Source organism: Crocuta crocuta, unplaced genomic scaffold, assembly GCF_008692635.1.
Source record: "Crocuta crocuta isolate KB4526 unplaced genomic scaffold, BGI_CrCroc_1.0 scaffold271, whole genome shotgun sequence".
Taxonomy (NCBI): domain Eukaryota; kingdom Metazoa; phylum Chordata; class Mammalia; order Carnivora; family Hyaenidae; genus Crocuta; species Crocuta crocuta.
In genome coordinates this window covers 6,407,134-6,420,158 of record NW_027527824.1, presented here as the reverse complement: position 1 = coordinate 6,420,158, position 13,025 = coordinate 6,407,134, and the positions used below count along the sequence as shown (strand labels likewise).

The 13,025-nt window shown below is 37.3% G+C and overlaps 1 protein-coding gene and 1 non-coding gene across 3 annotated transcripts in view; one reads left to right on the top strand and one right to left on the bottom strand.

Moving 5' to 3' along the window:
* The window catches only part of RNF214 (ring finger protein 214), a 42,881-nt gene that overhangs the window by 18,240 nt on the left and 11,616 nt on the right, over window positions 1–13,025 (top strand). The gene's annotated exons all lie outside the window — the stretch shown is intronic.
* TRNAR-GCG (transfer RNA arginine (anticodon GCG)) lies at window positions 6,547–6,632 on the bottom strand. Its single transcript has one exon. It is a non-coding gene; the product is annotated as a tRNA-Arg (tRNA).

The following is a 13,025-nucleotide window of genomic DNA, read 5'->3' as shown; positions in this document are numbered from 1 at the left end:
AAAGCCATTATAAAACTTTGTATCTTAAAACAGTAATTTCTGTTGCTCTCACAATCTTTTGGGTTGCCTGAGTCTCAGATGGGTGGTTCTGCTGGTATCCCTTAGAGTCATTCCTGTAGCTGTGGTCGGATGGCGGCCGGGTCTTGAACACCCATGATGGCGTCACTGATATTTCTGGCACCTTGGCAGGGACACCTGGAAGGCTGGGCTCACCTGGGACACTGACACCTCTAGGCCTTTCCTCACTCTTTCTCCGTATTATCTGAAGGCTTTTTCCTCTCCAGGTGGTCTTTCCAGCACAGGGGCCAGATTTTTTACTTGGCAGCTCAGAACTCCCAAAAGTGCAAAAGTGGACATTTCTAGACTTTCCTAAGGCCTAGACTTGGAACTGGTGCAGTGCTACTTCTGTGGCATTCTTTTGGTTAAAATGAGTCATGGGGCCCGCTCAGATTTAGTGCTGGAGGGGACCGTGACGAACATGGACACCAGGAGCCCCAGTTCAGTGGGAGGGGTCCATATCTGGACATCTGCTACCCACAGCAAGTAACATATCTTATTTAACTTTCTTTTCCTGCTCAGCATAGATTAGTATCTTTTAAATTATGGGGAATCATGGAAGTTATACAGATAGATACATAATTAGAGATGTGTTAGAAATATGCAGGATGAATTTTGAAGAGAGACTGAGGCTGGGACATCAACCTGGAGAAGCTATTACAATAAATTGAGTTTCTGAGGATCCTTGTAAGAGTTGTGATGACGGAATGAAAAGGAAGAAATGAATTTAGGAGGAATTGATGCTGGATTATTTTAGGTATCAAGACTGGGGGATGTGTCAAAACGAACTTTACTGTATTGACCCTGGGAATAGTTATGTGCTCCCTGGACAGTAATTGGGAAATGGAATTCCAGTTCTAAGCTTTGAGGGTAAAGTAAGTAATATGATGATACGAGACATACAAATGAAAATACTCAGTTGGCTGTTGGAAGGGGATACTAGACTGGAAGAGTTGACTGTGTAGAGGTGATAGTTACGATCCTGGAAGTGAGTTTTCTGTGGGAAAAAGTATAGAGTAGTGCTCAGTTCTGAACCCTGAGGTACACCTACAGTTTGGGAGTATAAAGAGGAAGAGAAGGCAGAAAGGAAGGGAAATGGCTTATAATAGTACAGGGTTTCAAAGGGAGAAGTGCCTAACAATGTCAGAAATTTCAGACAAGTAAATAAGAACCAGGTCTGAGTAAAGGCCATTGGCGTAACCAGCAGGGAAAGGTTTTAGGCACAGGAATTAAATGATTGGATTTACTTTTCCCCCAGTATTTTGTTATGAAAGTTTTTAAACACTAGGAGAAGCTGGAAGTATTGTACATTAACACTCCCCACCTAGACTCAACAATCAACATTCTGCTAAATTTGTTTTAGCACTATCTTTCCATCCATCTGTCTATGCATCAGTCCATCTTTTTTTTCCCCTGATGCATATCAGAATAATTTGCAGCCATCAGTAACTTCACCTTTAAATCCGTAAACATGTGTATCATTAATTAGAGTTAAATATTACTTGTATTTTCCTCTTTTTTGGTAGTAAGATGTATATGCAGTTAAATACATAAATCTTAAGTGCACTGTTCCATGAATTTTGCAAATGTATGTGCCTATGTAATTCAAACCCCATCAAGGCATAGAGAATACTACTGTTAAACCGAGTGGTTCCCTCATACACTTTCCCAGGCATTTCTTTTTCTTTTTCTTTTTTAATCTAAATCCAAGTTAGTTAACATATAGTGCAATAATGATTCCAGGAATGGAATTTAGTGATTCATCACTTAACGTACAACACCCAGTGCTCATCCCAGCAGGTGCCCTCCTTAGTGCCCATCACCCATTTAGCCCAACCCCCAACCAACACCTCTCCAGCAACCCTCAGTTTGTTTGCTTTATTTGTGAGTCTCTTATGGTTTGTCTCCCTCTCTGTTTTTTTCTTATTTTTCCTTTCCTTCCCCTATGTTCATCTGTTGTGTTTCTCAAATTCCACATACAAATGAGATTTTATGTTATTTGTCCTTCTCTGACTTTTCTCACTTAGCATAACACACTGTAGTTCCATCCACATTGTCGCAAATGGCAAGATCTCTTTTTTTTTTTTTTAATTTATTTCTAGGAGAGAGAGAGAGAGACAGCGTGAGCAGGGGAGGGTCAAAGAGAGAGGGAGTCACAGACTGAAAACAGGCTCCAGACTCTGAGCTGGCAGTCAGCACAGAGCCCGACGCGGGGCTCGAACCCACGAACCACGAGATCATGACCTAAGCGAAAGTCGGACGCTTAACCGACTAAGCCACCCAGGCGCCCCAAGATCTCATTATTTTTGATTGCTGAGTAATTTCCATTATATATATGTACCACATCTTTATCCATCTGTCAGTCAATGGACATTTGGGCTCTTTCCAAAATTTGGCTATTGTCAGTAGTGCTGCTATAAACGTTGGGGTGCATGTGCCCCTTTGAATGAGCATTTTTGTCTCCTTTTGACAAGTACCTAGTAGTGCAATTGCTGGATCATAGGGTAGTTCTATTTTTAATTTTTGGGGGAACCTCCATACTGTTTTCCAGAGTGGCAGCACCAGTTTGCATTCCCACCAACAGTGCAAAAGAGATCCTCTTTCTCTGCATCCTCATCAACATCTGTTGTTAATGTTAGCCATTCTGACAGGTGTGAGGTGGTATCTCATTGTGGTTTTGATTTGTATTTCCCTGATGACAAGTGATCTTGAGCATCTTTTCATGTGTTTGTTAGCCATCTGGATGTCTTCTTTGGAAAAGTGTCTATTCATGCCTTTTGCCCATTTCTTCATTGGATTATTCATTTTTTGAGTGTTGAGTTTGATAAGTTCTTTCTAGTTTTTAGATATTAACCCTTTATCTGATTGTCATTTGGAAATATCTTCTCTCATTCTGTTGGTTGCCTTTTAGTTTTGCTGATTGTTTCCTCCTCTGTGCCGCAGCTTTTTATCTTGGTGAGGGCCCAGTAGTTCATTTTTGCTTTTGTTTCTCTTGCCTCTGGAGACATGTCTAGTAAGAGTTGCTGTGGTTGAGGTCAAAGAAGTTGTGGCCTGTTTTCTCCTCAAGGATTTTGGTGGGCTTCCTGTCTTATATTTACGTCTTTCATCCATTTTGACTTTATTTTTGTGTATGGGCTAAGAAAGTGGTCCAGGTTCATTCTTCTGCCTATCGCTGTCCAGTAAACATACTGAAGAGACTGCTTTGTTTCCATTGGATATTCTTTCTTGCTTTGTCAAATATTAGTGGGCCATACATTTGTGGGTCCATTTCTGTGTTCTCTGTTCTGTTCCATTGATCTTTGTGTCTGCTTTTATACCAGTTCCATTCTGTCTTGATGATTATGACAGGTTTGTAATACAGCTTGAAGTCTGGAATTATGTTGCTTTGGTTTTCTTTTTCAGGATTGCTTTGGCTATTTGGGGTCTTTTCTGCTTCCTTACGGATTTTAAGATTGTTCTAGCTCTGTGACGAATGCTGGTGTTATTTGATAGGGATTGCTTTCCCGGTCTTTTCTTGTCCTGTCTTCCAAAGGCAACTGCTGATTTCTGATTTTTTCATCAGAAATTAATTTAGCATGTTCTGGAGTGTCACATAAATGAAATCATAGAATATGTACTCTCTTGTGTAGGACTTCTTTCATTCAGCATAGTGTTTTTGACATTCATTCTTGTCTCTTTATTGTCCAGTAGTATTCCTTTTGTTAATATACCACCATTTGTTTATCTGTTCTCCTTTGAGGGGCATGTAACGATTTCCAGATTTTGACTATTACGAATAAAGCTGCTGTCAACAGTCAAGTACAAGTCATTGTGTGTACATATGCCTTTATTTCTCTTGGGTAAATTTCTAGGGTAGAATCACCAGGTTGTAGGCTAGGTATATGTGTAGTCTTATAAGAAACAGATAAATTTCCCAAGCGGATATACCATTTTACACTCAGCCTACAAGGTATGAGAATTCTGGTTGTTTCATACCATTGCTATTCAAGTGGTCGTATCTCATTGTGTTTTTATTCTGCATTTCCCTCATTACTAATGATATTGATCACTTTTTCTATGTGCTTATTGACCATGCATATATTTGTTTTTGTGAAGTGTCCACTCAGACTTTTCCCCCCTCCCTTTTTTTGGTTCAGTTTTTAGAAGTTCTTTGCATATTCCAAATATAAAGCTCTTTGTCAGTTATATATTCTGTGAAGTTTTCTTCTACTCTCTGACTTAGCTAGCTTTTAATTTTTTTCAGCTGTTCATTTTTTTAATTGCATCTTTTGATGAACAGAAGTTTTAATTTTAAGGATGTCTAATTTATGAAGTTTTCTTTTCTGGATTTTACCTACCCTGAAGTAGCAAAGATGTTCTCTCTTTTCTTATGGGAGCTTAATCATTTTAGCTTTTATCTTTATGATCCATTTAGGCTGGTTAGCTCAGTTGGTTAGAGCTTTTATCTTTAGCATCCATCTCAACGTAATTTTTGTGCATGGTGAGAAGTAGGGGTTGAGGTTTATTTTTTCCCCGTGTCCCTATCAAGTTCTTCTAGCACTGTGTTGGAAAGGCTTTCCTTTCTCTCTATTAGATTACTTTACACCTTTGCCAAAAAGCAAATGACAAGTATGAGTCATCTGTATAAATAGTGTGCCTATTTCTGAATAGTATTTTTTAAAAATGTTTATTTATTTTGAGAGAGAGAGAGCATGACCAGGGGAAGGGCAGAGAGAGAGAGAATCCCGTGCAGGCTCCTCACTGTCAGTGTAGAGCCCAGAATGGGGCTCAAACCCACAAGCCGTGAGATCGTGACTTGAGCCAAAATCAAGAGTTGGACACTTAACTGACTGAAAAACCCAGGCACCCCTCTGAGTACTATTCTATTGCATTGGTTTATTTGTCCATCTTTATGCCACATCATGCTGTTGTGATTATTATGGCTTTATAGTAAGTTGTGGTCGGAGAAGATAAGGTCTTCTGCTTTTTTTTTTTTTTTTTTCAAGGTTGCCTTGAACCTTTTCCTACCCTTGCACTACCTTTGGGTCCTTTGCACTACGATATATGTTTGAGAAACAGCTTGCCAGTATCTACAGAAACAAAAACAAAACTGGTGAGACACAGTTGCTTTGAATCAATTTGGGGAAAATTGACATCCTAATAATATTGAGACCTCCAATCCATAAACATGTATCCGTCTGTTACTTAGGTCATTGTGTTACCAACATTTGTAATTTTCAGTGTATGGGTCTTAGATATCTTTCTTTAGATTTCAGGAGAACTTTATTCCTAAGTATCTCCTATTCTTTGACACTATTTAAGTAGAATTAAATTTTTAAATTTTTATTTATTTGTTTATGTATTTAATTTTTTTAAGTAGTCCCAATGTGGGGCTTGAATTCACGACCCTGAAATCAGGACCTGAACTGAGAACAAGAGTTGGATGTTTAACCTACTGAGCCACCCAGGCACACCAGAAGTAAATTTTTTTTTTTAATTCCAACCATTTCTTGCTAGTATATAAAAATCCAATTTATTTTATATATTAGTCTTTTTTTAATGTTTTATTTATTTCTGGGAGAGAGAGACAGCGTGAGCAGGGGAGGGTCAGAGAGAGAGGGAGACACAGAATCTGAAGCAGGCTCCAGGCTCTGAGCTAGCTGTCAGCAGAGAGCCTGACACGGGGCTCGAACCCACGAATCGCAAGATCATGACCTGAGCCAAAGTTGGATGCTTAACCAACTAAGATACCCAGGCGCCCCTATTTTATATATTAACCTTGTACCTACGACTTACCAGATTTACATATTCGTGTCTTAGTTGTTTTGTAAATTCTTTTAAATTTTTCTACGTAAACAATTATAGCTTCTGTGAACATACAGTTTTATTCCTTCCTTTCAAATCTTAAGCTTTTTATTTCTTGTAAACATTATTGCACTGGCTATGGGTATAGTGTTGAATAGTAGTGGTAGAGTAGAGTAGTTCCTGCTGTTAGGAGGAAATGTTTACTATTTTACCATTAGGCTTGATGCTAGCTATAGCTTTAATGTAGATGCCCGTTATCATTCTGTTAATAATGTGAATTACATCGATTTTTTTTTTCAAATGTTAAACCAATCATCCATTCTTGGGATAAACTCACTTTGACAAGATACATTATTGTTTCTATATACTGCTGGTTTCAACTTGCTATTATTTTTTTAGGGATATCTGTGACTATACTTATTGAAGAACATTGATCTATATTATTTTGATTTTTTTTAAAATTTAGTTACATTGGTTGCTGAGGGGGTGATGTTAAAATATTTGTGATTATAGACTTCCTTCTTTTTCCTTTTAATTCTGTGAAGTTGTCTTTTTTTTTCTCTTTTTAATTTTTTTTAATGTTTTATTTATTTCTGAGTGAGAGAAAGGAGTGGAGAGAGGGAGCATGAGCAGGGGAGGGTCAGAGAGAGGGGAAGATACAGAATCTTAAGCAGCCTTCAGACTCGGAGCTAGCTGTTAGCACAGAGCCTGACATGGGGCTTGAACCCACGAACCATGAGATCATGACTTGAGCCGCAGTCAAGACGCTCAACCGACTGAGCCACCCAGGCACCCCTGAAGTCTTTTTTCTTATATTTTGAGGCTATGTTGTTAGGTCTACATTTATGATTATTATATATTCTTGATTAATTGTCCATTTTATCATTATGAGTGTCTCTCTTTTATCTTTCTCATTCTTTATGTTAAAGTTTACCTTATGTGATATAGATACTGCAGTCTCACATTTATGTTTTATATGGTGTATATTTTCCATCACTCATTTTCAGTTTGTCTACGTTTTTATGTGTCCTGTAGACAGCCTATAATTGGATCTTTCTTTTTGATCTATTCTGACAAGCTGCCTTTTAAATAGAGGCTTTAGTCAGTTTATATTTAATGTAATTGTTGATATGGTTGAATGTAGGTCTACTCTTTCACTATGTAAATTGAATATTAATTCTTGAATATTTTTTAGAGTTTGATTTTAACTTTGTCTTTCCTTCCCCAAATAGTCATCTGTTACGTTAATTCACTGGCAACATTCATTATAAAGAAAAACTACATACCTGCTACTTATGCTGTACTAGAAAGATTTACGTTTTTCTTGGGTAAGGTGCTTGAGAAATTTTCAGTCTTAATTGTAGAAACTTAGAATTATTGTTCCTTAGGTTTGTAAACAATCAAAAAATTTTAGCGATAATATACATCAATAAAAGGCACTTACTTCAAATTGCATATAGACAAATTTTTACAAATTAATCACACATGTAAATACTAACACAATCAAAGTACAACACATAGCCATTATCCTAAAATGTTTCATGTTTCTTCTCAATCACTGTCCTTCCTTCCCCTCAGTTCCCAGATAAACACTGATCTGCCTTCTGTCATTGTAGATTACACTTACCTTTTCTAGAGATTTGTATCTAACTTCTTTGACTCAGCATATCTTAAGGATTCATCCATGATGTTGTCATGGATCATGGATGTGAAGTATGTCAAGAGTTTATTCCTTTTTTTCTTTAAAATTTTCTTTTTTAGAGCAGTTTTAGGTTTACAACAAAATTGAGAGGGAGGTATAGAGATTTTCCATGTGCCCCCTGCCCCCACACATCCACAGCCTCCCAGTATCAACATCCCTCACAAGAATGAGGAATTTTTTACCAAGGGTGAACCTATCCAAATTCCATAGTTTATTCTGAGGGTTCACTCTTCGTGTTGTACATTCTGTGTGTTTGGACAAATGTATAATGACATATATCCATCATTATAATATCACACAAGAGTGTTTTTCATGGCCCTAAAAATCCTCTGTGCTCTACTTAGTCATCCCCTTTCTCTCACCTCCCCCACCAACAACCACGTTATCTTTTTACTGTCTCCATAATTTTGCCTTTTCCAGAATGTTATATCATTGGAATCATATAGTATGTAGTTATTTAAGATTGGCTTCTTTGACTTAGTATTATGTATTTGAGGTTCCTCCATGTCTTTTCATGACTTGATAGCTCATTTCTTTCTGGTGCTGAATACTATTCCATGATTAGGATGTTCCACAGCTTTTTGACCCATTCATCTTCTCATGGCCATGTTGATTGCTTCCAGTTTTTGGCAGTTATGAATAAATATCATCATGCTGCTATAAACATCCATATGTGGTTTTTGTGTAGACCTAAATTTTCAACTCCTTTCAGTAAATATCAAGGAGTGAAATTGTTGGATCATATGGTAAGAGTATGATTAGTTTTGTAAGATACCATCAAACTGTCTTCCCAAGTGGCTGCACCATTTTGCATTCCCATCAGCAATGTGAGAGCATTGGCTCACAGCCTTGGCAGCATTTGGTGTTGTCAGTTTTGACCATTCTAATAGGTATGTAGTGATAACTCATTGCTATTTTAATTTGCATTTTTCTGATGACAACTGATGTGGAGCATCTTTTCATATGCTTATTTCCCATCTGTATGTTTTCTTTGGTGAGGTGTCTGTTAAGGACTTTGGCTGATTCTTTTTTTAATCAGGTTGTTTGCTTTCTTATTGTTGGGTTTTAAGAGTTCCTTGTGTATTTAACAGTCCTTAATCAGCTGTGCATTGTCTCCCAGTCTGTGGTTTGGCTTCTAATCCTTTTGATACTATCCTTTGTGAATAGAAGTTTTCTATTTTAATCCACTTTATCAGTTATTTCTTTCATGAGTCATGTCTGGTTTGTATCTAAAAATGCATTACCATACCTAAGTTCAACTAGATTTTCTTTCATGTTATCATCTAGAAGTTTTATAGTTGTGTATTTTACATTTAAGCCTGTGATCTATTTTGAGTTAATTTCTGTTAAAGGTGTGAGGGTCTGAAATAGGCTCTTTATTTCTGTTTTATTGATCTATTTGTTTTTTGCCACTATGACACTCTTTTGATTACTATAGTTTTATAAGTCCAATATCATCAGTCTTCCAACTTTGTTGTTTTCTTTCAGTATTGTGATGGCTAATCTGAGTCTTTTGCCTTCCATATAAAATTTAGAATCAGTTTGTTGACATCCATAAAATAACCTGCTGGGATTTGGATTGGGATTGCATTGAATTTATAGATCAAGTTGAGAAGAACGGACATCTCGACAATGTTAAGTCTTCCTATCCATGAACGTGGAATAGCTCTCCATTTGTTTAGTTCTTTTTTCATTTCATTCATCAGTTTTAATATTTTCCTCATACAGATCTTAAACATATTTTGTTGGACGTACACCTAAGTATTTCATTTTGAGGGGTACTAATGAAATGGTATTTTTTTTTAATTTTTTAAAATGTTTTATTTATTTCTGAGAGAAAGAGACAGTGTGAGTAGGGGAGGGTCAGAGAGAGAGGGAGACACAGAATCTGAAACAGGCTCCAGGTTCTGAGCTAGCTGTCAGCACAGAGTCCAACGTGGGGCTCGAACCCACGAACCATGAGGTCATGACCTGAGCCGAAGTCGGACGCTTAACCGACTGAGCCACCCAGGCACCCCTGGTATTCTGTTTTTAATTTAAAATTCTACTTACTCATTGTAGGTATATAGGAAAGCAATTGACCTTGTATCCATCAAACTTACTTAAACTCTTATTCATTCAAGGAGGGTTTTTTATTGATTCTTCCCAATTTACTCCATAGGTAATCATGTCGTCTGCAAACAAAGATATATTTGTTTTCCTTTCTAATCTGTATACCTTTGATTTCCTTTTCTTGCCCTATTGCATTCTTCCAGTATGATATTGATGAGTGGTGAGAGGGACATCCTGCTCTTCATGGGAAAGCTTCGAATTTCTCAACATTAAGCACGATGTTAGCTATAGGTTTTTGCAGATAGTCTGTCAAGTTGAGAAAGTTTTCCTCTATTTCTAGTTTATTCAGAGCTTTTATTTTGAAGGTTGGATTTGGTCAAATGGTTTTTTTTGATAGGATCTATAATTTTTCTTTTTTAGTCTTTTGATGTGATGAATTATGTTAACTGGCTTTTGAATGTTGAACTAGTTTTGCATGTGTAGGATAAATTCCACTTGGTCATGGTGTAAGTTCTTTCTATATTTTTTTAGATTTGATTTGCTAATATTCTGTTGAGGATTTTTACATCTTACGTTCATAAGAGATACTGGTTTGTAGTTTTCTTTCCTTTTTTTTTTTTTTTAAAGGTTTATGTATTTTTAAGAAAGAGCACAAGTGGGGGAGGGGCAAAGAGAGAGGGAGACAGAGGACCTGAAGCAGGCTCTGCTACGGACAGCAGCAAGCCTGTTGCTGGGCTCAAACTCAAAAACTAAGAGATCATGACCTGAGCTGAAGTCAGACACTCCAACAACTGAGCCACCCAGGTACCTTGTGCAGTTTTCTTTCCTTCTAATGTCTTTGTCTGATTTTGGTATTAGGATAATATTGACCTCATAGAATGAGCTAGGAAGTATTCTCTCTTTTCTGTCTTTTGAAGGAGATTATAAGGAATTAGTATAGGGTTTTTTCTTTTTTTCTTATCTTTCTCTTCCTATCCTTTTCTTTCTTCTTTTTCTTTTCTTTTTTTTTTAAGTAATCTCTACACCCAACATGGGGCTCAGACCCACGACCCTGAAATCAAGAGTTGCATGCTCCACTGACCACGCCAGCCAGGTGCCCTTGTACAGTTTTTTCTTAAATGTTTGGTAGTATTTACCAGTGAACCCTTTGGGCCTGGTGCTTTTTGTTTTGGAAGGTTATTAATTATCAATTCTTTAATATTATTCCTTTTCAATGCTGAGTTGTAGTTCATTGTGTGAATATTAATTTTTTTAAGCATTTATTCATTTTCGAGAGTGAGAGAGACAGAGTGTGAGCAGGGGAGGGACAGAGAGAAAAGGAGATACAGAATCTGAAGCAGCTCTGAGTGCTGAGCTGTCAGCACAGAGCCCGATGCAGGGCTCGAACTCACAGACCACTAGATCATGACCTGAGCTGAAGTCGGGTGCTTAACTGACTGAGCTGCCTAGGTACCCCTATTGTGTGAATATTACACAATTTTGTCTATGCAGTTGTTCTAATATAAGCTGGCTTCTGTTCTTTCTGGTGAGAAGTCAGTTACCATTCATATCGTTGTTTCCCTCTGTGTATTGTCTCATTGTTTTCTATGGCTTCTTTCAAAATTTTCTGTCTTTGGTAAGTGCGACTTTGTTCTGCCCAGGTGTGACTTTCTTCATATTTTTCCTGTTTAGGGTTTTAAGTTATATCTTTTACCAAATTCTATGTCATTTTCTGATATAATTTGTAAATATTTTTTCTGTCCCATTCCCTCCTTTCTTTCTGGGACTCTGCTTTCACATGTGTTAAACCTTTTGATATTGTCCTACAGCTCATGGAGGCTCTGTTCATTTCTTTCTAATCTTTCTCACTCTGTTCCTCATATTGATGTATCTTTAAGTTCATTTATTCTCTCTTCTATCATTTCCATTTTGTTGGTAAGCCTATGCAGTGAATTTCATATTTCCAGTATTGTATTTTTTAGTTCTGTCATTTCAACTTATCTTTTTTATAATTTCTGTTTTTCTGCTGAAAATTTATATTCACTTCTTGAGAGTATGTTTTTTTTATGTTTTTTCATAGTTAAAGTAGATGCTTCAAAATTCTTGCCTGCTGGGCACCTGGGTGGCTCAGTCAGTTAAGCATCTGACTCTTGATTTCAGTTCAAGTCGTGATCTCACAGTTCGTGGGTTTAAGCCGCACGTTGGTATTCTGTCTTTCTCACTGGTATTCTGTCTTTCTGCCCCTCCCCCACTTACTCTCTGTATCTCTCACAATATAAACAAAATAAAAAACTTTAAAATGAAGTAAGATAAAATTCTTGCCTGCTCTTCTAGCATCTTGGTGACCTTGAAGTTGGGTTTCCTTTTTTGTCAACCAGGAGTTGGAGTCAGAAGAATTATCCTAAATAAAAAGCCAGCATAAAAGGTACACACTCTGTGATTCTATTTACATGCACTTCTAGGAAAGACAAACCAATAGTGAGAGAAAGTACATGAGTTATTGTCAGTGGCTGAGGATAGAGGGAAAGATTGATTGCCGTATTAGTATTCAGAGTTTGCAGACCACATAGTCTCTGTTGCATCTACTCAACTCTGTTTTCATAGCCTGAAAGCAGCCATGGACAATATGTAAATAAAAGGAACATGACTATGTTCCCCCCAAAAAGTTTATTTATAAAAATAGGTGGCAGCCTAAATTTGACCCACAGGCCATAGTTTGCCAAGTCCTGCTCTTGACTGTGGATCATATTTCCTTATGGTTGAATCCTGAGTATTGTGAATAGTATATTGTAGAGACAATTGTGTTATATTTCTTCAAAAAGTTTGGATTAAAAATATATATACATATTTGTTTTATTGGACTATTTCCTTAGCTGGGCTTAAACATCAGACCCTTGTTTGATGCCCAGCAGCTGTGGTCTCTGTTAAGTTTATTTAGCTTTAACTGGTGAATCTCTTCTGTGAGATCACTGAAGGTGGATACTCAACTGACTGAACCACCCAGGCACCCCTTGATACAAGTCCTTTTATCAGATGTGCATTTTGCAGATATTTTCTCCTGTTCTATGAGTTGCCTTTGCATTTTGTAACAGTGTCTCTCAAAATGCAGAAATTTAAGTTTTGGTGAAATCCAGTTTTCCAGTTCACCAGGTTCCTCTTTTGTGGCTCATGTATTTTGTGTCCCAAGAAATCTTTGCTCAACCTAAAGCAGAACTACATTTAATTTGAAGAATGACGTCATTTACATTTTTGTACGTCTCTTTAGTGGGAGAAGCTGAATTCTCCTCTCCACTTCTACATTTAATCTATTACAGTATGTTGTGTTTTTTTTAAAGTTTGTTATTTATTTTGAGAGAGAGAGGGAGGGGCTTTCAGCGTGGAGCCTGTCTTAGGGCTCGATCTCACAAACCGTGAGATCATGACCTGAGCCGAGATGGAGAGTCCGACCTTA